Source organism: Thermobia domestica, chromosome 7 (assembly GCF_964235325.1).
Source record: "Thermobia domestica chromosome 7, izTheDome1.hap1.1, whole genome shotgun sequence".
NCBI lineage: Eukaryota > Metazoa > Arthropoda > Insecta > Zygentoma > Lepismatidae > Thermobia > Thermobia domestica.
The window spans coordinates 291,246,165-291,259,231 of NC_137460.1; the positions used below are offsets into that span (position 1 = coordinate 291,246,165).

General features: G+C 34.6%; 1 protein-coding gene across 4 annotated transcripts in view; it reads left to right on the plus strand.

Moving 5' to 3' along the window:
• The first annotated feature begins 2,667 nt into the window (after positions 1 to 2,667).
• Positions 2,668 to 13,067, plus strand: part of LOC145691039 (uncharacterized) — a 65,421-nt gene continuing 55,021 nt past the window's right edge. For 2 of the 4 annotated variants that reach the window (XM_081766633.1, XM_081766636.1), the window contains exon 1: positions 2,669 to 2,938. The gene's annotated coding sequence lies outside the window, so the exon portion shown is untranslated. Of the gene's footprint in view, positions 2,939 to 13,067 lie in introns of all 4 variants that reach the window. The other 2 variants (XM_081766637.1, XM_081766635.1) reach the window with 2 other exon arrangements.

Sequence of the window (13,067 nt, forward strand, 5' to 3'; positions counted from 1 at the left end):
CGGAATGTACCAATATTCTATGAAAGAGAATGAAATCGTATACTTATCAATAGACTTATAACTCGTAAAAAAACTTTATCATACAAGGTAGATTAGGTCAAAAATTCCTATATCTACTCTTTTAGCAATATTTTACCCAGAGTAGGAAATGAGACAAACAAAAACTTAGAGTGAGTAGTCCTACCTATAGATAGACCATGACCTCGGTTTGCCCTCAAAACTTCTGCGGTAATGACATCATACCACATGAATCCAGAGTCAGAGGTAATTTAAAATTCCCCACTGATGCATTTCTTAAGACCGGGTGACTTGTAATGACCAATAAAAATCATCGCATGAATAAAATCCAGCAATCAGCGATGAGTAAGCAATAATGGAGCTATTAGTACTGCATGTACAATAGACGATAAACATTTGTTTCTTTACGATCTTAAATGATTTGATTTTCATTCCAATCCCTTATTCTTAAGCCATGTAAATATTAATATTCATTCTCGTTCTTTATATGAAACCACATCTTAACTAATACAACTATATGCCATTTTACATCTGGTGCAGATGTCAACTTGTTGGCAATGATTTATCAGCCCCTACGGTGACGAGTAGCTTCATTTCGATTCGGCTTTCGGTTGAAGAATAGCGGATTTCTATAATAACTTTTGACAGTCTTTTCTTCAATGTCCATTTGTAGATACGTAATTATAACACTAATAAAAGTTATGGTTCTGATTTCCTCTACTCGGCATGTTCTAAAGGTTGATAACTCCAATGGTTCATGAATTCACAGCTGCTTAGTGGCAGTGAGCTTACCTCGGGTGCGTGTGGTCTCTGGTTCGATCTCCGGCCAACTAAGATTGTGGTGGACATCATTGTATCCGTGGGTTTCCTCCGGGTACACCCGTTTCCTCCCAGTTTTTCATTCTATCAATTTGTGCATCGTCATTCATTCGCATTAATTATCGTCTCTCTTAACCTAAAGACGGTATAGTCGTAGGATGTTAAACTGAAATATTTCACTTCCAATGGTTCATGTGCTCTCAACTTTTCTTCCAAAAATATTGCGTGTCGTCTAAGTAATGCGTATTTCAACCGATATTGTGTTACATATTTTACCTTGTTTTTGAATCAGGTATCAGCATTCGACGCTACTCGGAATAATTATGTAATATGTATTCTTTATGTATGTTTTGGATGAAGAATAAAAAAAAATTCTCAACCTTTTCAAGTCAAAGGCAAAGTACTCTTATTTGAACGCTAGTTTTACTCGTTATAGTCATTTTTGTTTTATTACTTGAGATTGCTTTCTTGCTTTCTCTTATCGAATCTCAATAAACATATTTATTTATTCTATTGGCTGGATGTATAAATATACCTGAAGACAAAAAAGATGTTAATTTTGTAACAAATATTAGAGTTTAAAAAAGGGAGATCAGTTAGTCTGTACTGTGGATTTACTTCAACGAAACCAATCCGATATAACAGATGTGACTGTCACCAGGAACAACACATTTAGGTTTACCGCCTGTCTTCACTCAGGGATAAAGTTGAATAGCACGGAGGATTCTCTGACACATTCTTAAAATTTTCATTGTTATAAAGTGAACAAGGATGTCATGTGAAAAGCTTCAGTATCTTTATTAAATCACTAGTTTAAAAAAATAGATAAATCAGAATAAAATTTTAAAAAATGATTTACTTTTTCATTAAGAATTGCATATGCTTCTTCGTTGCATAGAAGCATTGCAAATGTATATGTAAAATACAGTGTATTTTTTTTTTATATTGAATTTGTAGAAATTGATCTGAAACATAGATGCAAGGTTCAGATATCAACATGCAAGTTGTTTATTAAGATTAAATGTTCATTTTTAAATAACCATGCAAGTCTGTAGCATGTTCTTTACTGGTTGTAAAATATTTTGGAGTAACCCAACCAGTCTCTAGCATGTTCTTTACTAGTTGAAAACTATTTTGAAGCAGAAGCACTAGAATAATAGTAAAAGCCATTTCAAAGTAATAATGGTTATACTTCTAATTTGTCATGATTTTGTGTTATAAAGAATTTCAAAAGTTTGCTTTGAAAAGTTTTACAGCAGTATTACAAGAATAGTTTTGAGAAATATGCCCAAGAAAGTCTAGAAGCCACGAAAAACAAATGAGAAAGTAACCATGAAGTTAAGAAAATGATTTTGTACAAATCTTTATATCAGATTCCCTGTAAGTGTTTCAGTAACGTATTGAGAATATCGTTTCAATTATTACCTAACTGATATTGGGGAGAATATTAATGTTAATGACGTTCCCTTTATTTTACGTTAAAATGATTGACTTATTTTCAAGAAATCATGTACTACAAACTCGATTCTAATTTTGAGCTATTACACAATTCGACATATAGTACACAACTTATGTACTTACATAAAGTACATAACTTGAAATATGTGTGGTTAACTTCTTTTGGTGGTGATTTTTGTTTGTATATCAAGACAACATGGCTATTTTAATTGGTATATTATTTGCTCCGGCTTATTGCACCAACAATTTCACCGACACAAATTAGCAGAAATGATTTAGACTATTTTCGGGAATATTTATTAGTTTGGCTATATTGTTTTGATATAACCCTCGAAGTTGTTCAACTTGTTCAGTACCGTACGCTAAACATTTTCCGACAAATAAGAAGTGCTCAATGGCTGGTAAAACACATTGAACTCATAAAAAATTTTCCAAAGAAGAAGATGATTATAAACATTATTATAATAAGAAGAAATTATATCCTGCCTCAAAATGTTCGAAATTTCAATTAAATTAATTATTACGGTAATCTTAGAAGTCTTGTAGATAAAATGAAAAATTTCTGTATATATCCGTAATCGTTTTTTAAATTCCTGAGCTGTTTCCAAAATATTTGTACTTTTTCTGTCTTAATTATTATACGGTAAGTTCATATCTAGGAAAAAGCTACACATAAGATTAATGTGTTACCATGTACTGCGTTTCCATTATCAGTGCACGGTACAAGTATATCTCATGGGTTCACAAAACTAATGATTGTGATTTATTTGGTCCACATTGAGACTACCCCAACACACACATTAAGCTTACCAATATTAGTTTTGGAATCAATCAGATATATATTATTTATAGTGGTAAATCTACTACTGCATAAAGGACGTAACTAAATACAAATTACATACACCGATAGGGATAAAGTATAGTAAATGTCGAAAATTAATGAACTGTCGTAACAAAAAAAGTCCATGTTCCGTTAAGAGCGTCCAAAACTAACCTAAACTAATATAACGTTATATTATGTAATCAAACGAAAATCAATGGAAAGAAGTGAATAAATTGCAAATTTCTTGTGGAAGAAATTACTGGACCCCCTTAACGGAACATTGACCGCAAAAGGGGGAATTCGCACATGCAAACGCTTCTACCAAAGAGCAACATTTATATAAAATACGACGTGAAACGGTTTTCGTGAAGGAATGAGAGTGTGAATATAAGTATTTTTTGTTAGCGGACTGCATATTGGAATGCATTTCAAATGATAGGATAAGTGTGCTCTTCTCTCCTCGTATATGCATGTTGCCCTACCTCACGTCACTGACGCACCTACTTCCTACTTACGCACCCCTCACTGGCGCTAGGGTTCCCCAGCTGGGCTCCTACTCTGACTCGGTTAGATGGAATTCGTGCTTTATAGTGGCTATCAAGCAGAAGTTTTTTTCGTGTTTTATGTCCTATAATTTTTATCCCATACGTCAGCAGTTGATTTATACTGAGCTCTTCTAAAGTCTATCTGCATGTAGTAATGGAGCTCTTCATTTAGTACATGTTCTGCTAAAAGAAATACAAAATGCAACCTAATTTGAAAATGTAATACATGTGTCGAAATTTGGTAGATCTGTATACCCGAGTAAGGCCCAATAAATAAATAAATAAACAATTTCCAGAACAGTCTGTAATTAATCTCAGAATAATGATTACCGTATCCCTAGATTTACATCTCTTGAAAACCTTACTCATGTTTTACAGTGTCAAATATCTGAAGTTTTCTCACCTTTTGAAATTAATCCCTGTCTGCGTTTATAAGATTCTGATTTTAATTCTTTTAAAGAAAAAAGTCACTGGTGGTATGCGCAAATGAGCTATTACTGAATAACATATAATGACTATAAATATACTGCTATTGTCATTGAAACACAATTTCGGTCTATATTTAAGTAAAGGAGACCAATCTTAGTTTGATGAAACGATAAAATTTCACTTATTTTTCTTATTAGTTTGGTTTAGGTTTGATTAGGTTACGTTAGAGCTAACTACCGGAACTTGCATATTAGTATCTATAGTCCCTTATATGGGCTTCTGGTAAGTATATATAGACTCTACAGCATTTTGTATTTATCATTTTACAACATGTAGTACGATTGCATTCTTAAATTACACAGAAATCAACTGTTTCTGAGCAAAATATACTGACTATAAATATATTACTATTGCCTTTGAAACACAAGATTCGATTGGAAATTGTTTGTTAATAGTGAACGTTTGCACGAAATTATTTATTTCGTAACAATAATAGCTGCGGTAGCCTGAGTGACTTTTAACTAAGAAAGGCTACTGAGTAGTGAAGAACAAGATCCCTGGATATCCGCAGGCTGGCTCGCCGACATGGAGCGCAGAAGGTACTAGGGTCGAGTATGAATTCCTGCGGTTTATGTAGATATGCGGTGAATTTTGAATTGAGACTTAACAATAACTCAAAATGTAATACTACGCAAAAGTAGGTGGATGCTTTAACGGTGTTAGGGGCATCTAATTTATGCATTTATTTACTATCTTCAATTATATGTCTCTGAATTGTTGTAAAGAACATCACTGGTATCTGTTTATCGAAAACTAGAACTTGACACGCTTTGTGGTTACCGATGTATTGCGAAATAAAGACCAATATCGTGAAAGTGTGAGGTTTACACACTAGATGTGAAATGCTTCAAACGTCTCTTGTAACAAGGACTGAAAATTTTTCGTTTCACGTTAAGTTTAGGAGGTTTGTTTCTGTAGTTGGTTTAGATATGACTAACTTTTACTAAAGTACTGTTATGTCTGGTTTCTAAAGCACTTTTTTTTTTTTTCAATAGTAGTATTCCTCTATGGTTAGGCATTGAGTTATTCCACCAAAAGTCGCACGATGTACCACAAATTGGTTACACGACCATTTCTAAAAGTTTGATAATTTCCACATACATAGGCATATATTTATTAACCCCTTCAGTGTGGATGTTGAGTTAACTCGTGTCTTCAAAACGCACTTGCTGTGCGGATTGCGTATATATACGTTTTCGTTTTGCTTTGGCTATTTTGTATTGTGTATGGCGAATATACTTGCCCATAGTATGAGTAATGTTATTCCCGACAATATTTAGCGAATTTACGCTCATCTAGGAACCCCAAGAGACCACACAGAAAAATTGGGCTTGATCTGTTGAGGCATTCCCAAATTTTGTGTAACCTAACCATATGATGATGATGATGATGATGATAACCATAAATACGACAATGACAAGTTATAGCACTAATTAGAAGAAACAAAGATCATAATGCCGAAAATTTCATTGTGATTGCTTGAGAGGTTCAAAAGCTATTAAAAGGTAACCAATTCCAAAGTTCTAGAAAAAACTACACTTTGTACAGCGGTAAGCATCTGAAAATTACGCACTGAAGGGATTAAAAACATTTATATGATTGGAAATATTGGATTCCATTCCATATGCCTATGCCGGTTATATTTTCAACATTGTGAGCAGCTAATCACAAGAAGATCAGGATCCACACGAAATACAATATTTCAGAAATGAGAAAGTGGTTGAGGTATGAGATAAACACCAGTGTGAGGGTACTGAAGTGAGCTTTAATGCAGCGCTAGATGCTTTTTACGATGTTAATTTCCAGCACCTCAAATAATGCCGCAAATGTCTAAGAGTGCATTAGCCATATTAACATTTTTAAACCCATATAGTTCTAGGAAGGAGTTGAGTCCAAAATGCCCTATGTGACCTTCGTATTTGTTTCCACACAATGTACAGTTGGACGAAACACGAGATCGCAGAAATGAACAAGGCTTCAAATAATTCCGTAAATGGAATTTTGTCCATGTTTGCACTGTAGTATCTGGTAAAGAAGACGCGAAAATTGGGAAACCTAAGCTAAATATCCCCAAATTTATCATGCACATATGGCAAAAAACCGAAGTTTTAGAGTTGGCAAGAATACAAACCCTGTCATTAAAAATTTACGTATAAAATGTTAAGATACACGGTAATGACATGTACTTCTTTCAGCTATAACACATGCAATCCGTATAAAAGTATAAAGTATCATTGTTCTCTGAAAGCATGAACAAAAAGTAAGTCCTAACAAGCACGTGTTATTAGTATGACAACCTTCATGTCGGTGCCAATCTAAATGTGACGTCGCACTGCACGTACTTGTATAAAGTAGCAGTATCAGGTAAGTTTTAACATGGCTACCATTGAAACGAGATCGTACCAAGACCTCAGTTCAGAGCTTGCTCTATGATTAATGGTTGTGGATCGGATATTGCGTGTGTTAGATGAAAATGGAGTGCTTTGTCAGATAGTGTGTTCAAGGGGACCGTCACGAGCATGTCTATTGGAAAGTGAGTAGACACTTAGTTCCAACGAGTGTACTAACTGAATTAAAAAAGACATCCAGCTAGTTGAATTTATTTCTGGCAAGCCTCTTTGTCCAACGTGCGGCAAAGTAAAATTTCTTTTGTAGATGTAGATAATAGGTGATCCAGAAGTAACCAAGGTTATTTTAGCTGCAGAATCTAATCACAAAGAAGTAGATGAAATGGGTTGCATATTATGTATGTCATCTCAACCACAAGTGAACTTAGTGCTGAGAAACAGAAGAGTTCATTATGTAAATACTGTCAGTGAATAACAAAGTACATCGCATAGAAAGTTGAAGCAATCATTATGAAAAAGTGTGAACGTGGCTGGATGACAAAATTGTGTTAATTATTCATACAAATAAATATGGTGTCTTTATTAAAAAACTGACGAATAAGTGTGCGCCTGCGGCCAATAAGAAAAAGCTAAAATTATTTAAGTGTAGATGTCTTATGTTTGCGTCAAACTGCAGCTGTCGAAATATCTGATGAGAATCAGGGAACCAACCAGAAACATGGTGTTCTTTCACACTTTCAGAAGAATGGCAAAAGCATATAAGTACGGAAGAATTAAGGCCATTGAACGCTTCTACCAGATCGATGAAAATAACCAAATTTTTACTGGAGAAAATTAATAGGTTTAAGCGAAAGTGAATGGAGAGAAGTAAAAGTGTTAAAACACACTGATTTTGTGTAACTTGAACCAAGTACGCTACATTCATTTTAAAACTATGAGCCGAATGATACTCCTAGATTTCTCTAAATTCTGTGCTTTTTGAGACCTAAATGGTGTGTTTTTGCTGGCTCCTTAGCTACCGAGACAGTTTGTGTGTATGTTTATCATCAAAATATTAAGCTTATGTTAGAAGTGGCACATCCAAACATTGATAAAAGGTAATGTAAGTACAGTTGTATTATTGCTGTTTGTTCTAGCCGTTTGGTGTACAAATTATTCATATGCTAAATACTGAAATGAATGAAACTGTCTGTGTCAAACAGCGTGTGATTATAGAGAGGTCCTTCTTAACATTTTGTTTTGAGTTCCAGTGAATTCATTTAAAGCCTCATACAGAAATTGTTAGTTCTGAAACATCATCGCTATATATGACAAGCTGTCAGCGTATTTACAGGTCTACAAAGCCAATCTCAGTTATACTTATTACAGAATATAGGTACGTTTTGAATAAAATTACACATTCATAAGGCAGGATTGGGTACAGGAATATCATTGGGTTAATTCTTAAGCCACTTTACAAACTTTTGTGTGTAGAACCGTTGTCTCCGTCGTGGTTAGAATTTTGTTAATATAACCAGAACGTTTACGTTTGTATTCTTCCTCACTACAGAGTTTACACCTCGCTCTTTCTCTCTCTGTCGCTCTCTCTCTTGTGTCTATCCCAGTTTTGCCACGGCGAAGAACGGTTCTTTCTTACCTACATTTGTCCTCCATCCGAAGCTGGGAGGACGGCAGACAAAAATATAAATACCGTAAAATGAAAATGCGTGGAAATGACTGAAGTAGGTACAAATAACGATAAATTAAAATTAACTTGAGGATAAAATCACAAAGCCTAAGTGTGTAAAGAATAAAATGAAACTTAATGTAACTCATACTACATTGAAAATAACATCAAAAGATTACAAACAGACAAATAAATGTTTATTTGATATATTTGCGGTGGCTTTTATGTAATCAAGGGGGCAGCGTGGTTAATAAATTTTCACCTACTTACAATAATCTTCGACCGGTCATCTCCTTCAGGGCCGTTGCAGTTATAGAAATCTCAGACGTTCCACGTCGGATAATCAAAAGGGTCCACTGTAGTCCTCTGCTGGTAGTAATAAGCAATTGTCAAAGCTGGCGCAATTATTCCTTTCTGTTTAGCGATTTGGAGCCAGAGTTTATAACACAAAACTAAGAATGCAAACGAATATTACGGTGCTAACATATATACACTAGTACACTGCCTATGACTTATAAGTCATTTCACTGCTGATTTCTGCACAATATTAAAAAAATTATAATAACACTGACGCGCATACAAGTATCGTACAATGACTGTTGACAAACTAAAAAAATGGCTCTCACGTATGCAAAACAGCAATTTAACTTGCGAAGTTCAACCCGTACAGGGGAGTGCATATAGAGAACTAACGTATATCCACTTTAGAATAATTCACCCCGTGCGCCTTCGTGTGTACTTTGCCGAGCGACGACCGTAGCGGGTCTCGCGTCCAAACGTTCGTGCAAATCACTGTAGGTTCTTTTGGATAACTACAACTTGTATATAGCGAGCCGGGAAAATCCCGATTTTCATTCATAGCATCGGGATCAGAATTATCGTGCAATTAACTCTTAGCTAGAACAGTGCGTGGGTGAAGGGTGAAAGTCCCGAAAATTAAATATAGAGAGACAGTTACCAGAAATGCAGCACTCACGTGATCAGTTCTGCCGTTCGACCATGTATGACCGTAGAGTTGGAGCTAGGTTTACTAACACAGACGCATAACATACAATTCCGATGAGAGAAGCATTGAGTTTGTCCTTTTATATACGAGGCTCGGTTAATAAAATTCAAAATTAATACTATCTTTTACAATCTCTTTCAAATTCGAGAAAATGAGCGTGGGTTCGGTGATACGTGTTATATAATATTCGATACATTATTCAGTCACAGTGTATTAAAAGTGATCATTTGCAACATGACACTTTTTCTTTGTATTCATTTCATTAAAATTCGTAAACAGTCTGAAGAACGTTTTGCCAACAGTCAAAACATAGATTTACTTCAGCAATGGGTCGTCTACCCAGTAAGAATACGAAAATAGTTTCTTTAGCTTTAGTGATCAGGAAACTGACCTTGGTCTCTCCACTGAGTAGAATTTTTTTGCATCTGCTGATGCCAAAGGCCAGTCCAATGATGTATGTCGCAAAACCAAATGAGAATCCTCGAGAGCGTAACCGACGCAGAGTTCCATACTTTTTTTTTTATGTATTCTAGTATACATGTTAATCAGCATTTATCTTTTCTAAACTTTTGATATTTTATGTAAAACGCAAAAGTTAAAATATTCTGAAACTATTAGTTTTCTTTTTAAGTTTTTCGCAACCTTCAATGTACTTTTTATTCAAGATACATGCCAGGCAGTTTTCGGAACGTTCGTTGACAAGCGTCTTTTGATAAGACGCGAAATAACACCGAAAACGTGGTCTCAGTATTGTTTTCTGAACTGCAAAGCGTAACTGAGCACAAAGCCAAACTATAACACATTCAGATTTACCAATTTATTATTTTCCAAACAGTTTTCAGTTGGACTAAAAGAGTTAATTCTTATATTTTCCACTCAAGTTAGTTGGAAATATTTATAGGAGACTACCAATCGTGGCAAATACGTGTTGATTATATTTTCAAGGAGGCAATAGGCCTTAGTGTGTTTCAGTGTTGCACAGACTAAGTATATCAACGTGAATGTGAAATCCTTTACATTCATCAATAGATTTTCATATACGTACTAGTGACATTTTGAAGAGACAACTATCAACACTGGAAATTTCCAGTTCTGTAAGATAACGTGCATGCCCGACGCTGAGGAAATTTGTACTTATTAGGACAGTGCATTCGTTTCCCCGTTATGGAAATATCTTTAAGAGTTGTCTGTAAATCGGGTAGCCTAGGTAGTCCTAGGTTATCCAACCATACATCTTCAAGCCACTTGGTTGGCTAGTAGATTTATCATAACATGAAGTGGAATTCATAGCAGTCTGTAATATCCACCAATTCCACCTACGCCAGTGATCCCCTAAATTATACTCCCTCCCACTATTGAAGCGAGTATCAGTGCTTAAGGAATACTAATTCGAAGTGTTAAAATACCAGTGAAAGGGCATATTAATAGGGATATAGGTATTTTGAACATTCATAGGTCAAAATATCGAGCCTAATGCGTGAATGTGTTCATGTATTATATTTTCATATGTCGATTTCTCGAAAGATACAACTAATATTCAGTATCCAGGTAGTATTCGACTTCCTTTTATGTGGTTGTTGATATTTCATGGATCTACATCTCTGCTTGTACTTCATTTATCAGTTTGGAAAGAACAGAATCATAGTCTGATTATATTCAAGATTTACATCTGCAGTCTTTTTCCATAAATTACGAGTATTGAAAATATTCAAATTTTCGACCACTCAATTTTTTGAAATTATTGTATGTAATAATTAATATTCTTCCTGGTCAGATCGCGATTTCAATGTTACCAGGAGTAATTGAATATGATGCTTATTCAGCATTATTCTTGCAAGGACCAGGAAGTAGTAAGCGATTAAGAGCTAGTCTTAAAGGAGCGCACACAACATAGATCGTAACCGCTCATGCTTTCTATACCTTCGTGAAAAAACTAACGAGTATCCTTGAGAGAATGTTTGCTAAAAGGAAACTCGTACATGACGTTAGGTCAAAACATAAATTTGTAGCAGTTAGCACAAGTACACTGCGATGTTACAGAAAATCAAATTCATAGGAATACGAAAATGTTCAGATAACATCAATGTCCACGAAGCACCAAAGTTCTGATTTTCTCATTGAAGGTTTTGTTGTATGTGTTTATAAATAATCACCAATAGTGACTGGCAGTGTTTGAAGATGTCAGTCTGCAGCATAATTATCTGTACGTGTGGTTCTTAAACAGCGACACCAAACACAACATTTTTGAAGTCAACTGATTCATTGGAGGTATCTTTGTCACATACTTCTCAAATACGAACACCTTTGGAAGTGACAACAGCGCAAAGAGGACCTGTCGTATTAAGAGAAAAGTGTGCAAGTAAATTTCTCTTTTACAAGCGCGTCATTAGTAGAATATCGCATATACCTTCTAGGACTTATTTTGTTTATCTTTGTTAGTAACAATAATTTTTGTAGTCATATTTAATTTCACTTATTGTAAGTGTTATAACTAAAAGAAATACATGTTATGCTCCATATCTATTTATCTTAAGTTTAAGAAATTTCGCCGATCTCTTATAGGAAATATTCAACATTGGCAAAAGTCTCCTTGTGTCAAAATTTAATGCCTCATAAAATCGTCTTTATTAATTTCTACAATCTCCTATTTCATTCAGCTGTATATTGTCTGGAGCCAAATACGAAGCCCACATATGATATAATTCTTTTTCAACTGTGTCTTAGAATTTTCGGGTCTTAAACCTGATAATTTCGATAATGCTCACCTATGATATCGTTGATGCTCGTAGTATTACTTTTAGAATTTGAAACTGGAGTAGTAAACTGTCTTTAACACTACACTAAATGTCACTTCATAGCCTCTACAATGGTGTTTATGTCGTATCTTTCCCATTTCATTTCTCAGGTATTGTATTTTGCGTGTATTCTCATTTTCTTATGATTTGTCACACGCCATATTGGAAATATGACCGCCATGGTCACACGGAATGGAACTCAATATATCTAATTGTACCATTGTTTTTACCATGAACGTACGAATATGTGTGGATTATGAGAATGTTCACAAATGATCGTTCAACCAGTATCATACGATTTTCTGTGTACTGACTCCATAACAAAGCTGGTTCTCTAGAATTATTCAAACTAAATCATGGCTAGTGTTTTAAACGTATCTTAAGAGTCTACGCAAGTATTTAAGCTGCAAGCACAACCACATGTTTAATTTGCATAAAGTGTATGGAATAATAAGTGGTGTACGTTGTGTTTATTTATTCAGCTTTGTGTCAGGGAAGCGAAGCGATAGGTTACCATAGATTGGTTAATGCTCGATGCTACATATATAAAGTAGATTTAGATGCCTTACGAAGAGAGTCATTAATTAAGTAAAGAAGGTGATTCGGAGACCAAACAAAAATCATATGCTAAGCAAATTTGAAAAAAGGGAATAAATAAATAAATAAAAGTAAGGACTGCGGTATGCTATTTATTCTGAAAATGACATATCATTTAAATTTGACTCGCTACTTCTTATTCTTGGTACACTTATGTCCAAAATGATTGTCTCATATCTATAACTGTCTTTCTGTAAGAATATAATTTGATAATGATTTTGTAGAGTACTATGTGTGTAATCGGGAAATATGTATTTGTGGTAAATTTTATAGAAAAAGATTTATAACACTGGTCGGCATGAAAATCCTTCCACGAGGGTGAAAGGGTGTACCGGATAGATTTCGAGACGCTGATTAAGAATATCTCATCAAGTAAGTTCCAGCACCGTTTTATTTTCTTTTTTTTTCTCTTTTTTGCGGGGTGTTGTTTTTATAATTGACAGAAGAATTTATTTCTCTTATTTAATATGTTTTCCGCGTTTGGAGTTCATAATTCTGAATTT